Source organism: Frankliniella occidentalis, unplaced genomic scaffold (genome assembly GCF_000697945.3).
Source record: "Frankliniella occidentalis isolate FOCC.00 unplaced genomic scaffold, Focc_3.1 Scaffold385, whole genome shotgun sequence".
Classification (NCBI taxonomy): domain Eukaryota; kingdom Metazoa; phylum Arthropoda; class Insecta; order Thysanoptera; family Thripidae; genus Frankliniella; species Frankliniella occidentalis.
In genome coordinates this window covers 34629-36288 of record NW_026267507.1, presented here as the reverse complement: position 1 = coordinate 36288, position 1660 = coordinate 34629, and positions in this window count along the sequence as shown.

Here is a 1660-nt window from a genome sequence, read left to right as displayed (position 1 = left end):
TACAATTCTGTGACATGAAGCCTTTTTTTACGATTTCATAGACCATTTTGTCTTTTTCACGTTGTTTTCGCCAAGAAATGCGCTATAGCGTCAAAACGGTACAAGATAGAGCAAAACGGACGAAATTTTCGCCCGTAGGGTTCTACTTCCACGAGTTACCCCTTAGGAGCCCATAACAAAATAATTGGAAAAAAATAATATTTTGCGACTTGTAGGTTTTGATTTTTTTTAAAGTCAATTTTTGAGCTACAATGCTCATCTTCGAACTCGATCTGTCTTTTTATGGTACAAAACGATCCTGAAAATCCCAGGTCGCTATCTCAATTCTTTCTCGAGTTATCGTGCGGACAGACGGACAAACAGACAAACAAACAGACAAACAAACAGACAAACAAACAGAATGAAACTTTTCCGGTCAGTGGAGTAATGGGCTCCGCTAATCGCTCAGCCAAAAAAGACATCAGAATACTGCACATGTGTACTTATGCACGGAACAGCAAGAAATTTGACTCTTGAAACATAACGTGGCAGTAACCATTGGGGCACTGCCCGACCCCCCCCCCCTCTTCTCAGCAATGCATTTTTGCATTGAATGCACAGCAGGTGCCGACACTTCGTAATAATGCCCAATTCACCCCTGGGGCACCGGCACACCATACATGTTGAGGTAGCAGAGGGAGCTCCAGGGGCTCGAGAAGGGCCAGCCTCTGCGAGTGGTGCCTGAGCTTGCGGGCCAGCAAAAGGGAGAGGCGCTTGAGAGTGCGGGCCAGCTAACGCGAGCGGAACTGGAGCTGTAGAGGGTCCGGTAGGACCTGCCATAGCAGCCAACAAGCTGACACCATTTGACCTTCGTCCTGGGGGACGGCCCGGCCCCCGTCGAGCAGGTAGTGTTGCAGGAGCCTGGGCTCCCTCCCACGGCGCAACCCTCTGAGCCTGAGCGGCTGAAAACAAAAATAATGCAAGTTGAACAGCCAGACTATGCACAATGTAGTGGGTTACCCAGTAAGCCCTCCCCTACATTGGCCTTTCCCACTGTAAAAATTTAGATACTTCACAAAATAATTTGAGACCATATCTATTAAAACTAGGTAGAATCGACAAGATTTGGCGGCTTCGCCGACTCGACGATTAAACGGGCTAGTGATAAAGATGAACTTGAAAGCTTGTATTAAACATTCCAATAAAGCTGAAATGCTAAAGAATAAAAGGGACAAGAAAACGGAAGTCGTCATGTTGACCTATAGCAATTTCCGTTTCATAACCCCATTCTTTTGCAATCCAGCTTTACTGGAATGTATTGTTCTGTTTTGTATGCATGTCTATTTGGTGTTAAAATATCAACAGTTAAAATATAAAAAATGTGAAAGTATGGTAATTTCATAATAAACAGTTAAACTATGCTTTCTTAGTCTTTATTTCAAACTCAAAAGCACAATAACCGCCACCAATGGCCAAATGGCCAGAAAATTGAAAAAAAATACAATATCAATCATTCACTGGATGACATTTTGCTGGGTGATGCAATTGAACAGTCTGACAACGAAGATGAAGATCTCTTCATGGCAGTCTCCTTCAGACTGCACTGATTCATTCTTTCCTCGTCAATTACTGTAACAATTAAAAAATTTCGGCTGAACAAGAAGAATACCGTTGTTCATCA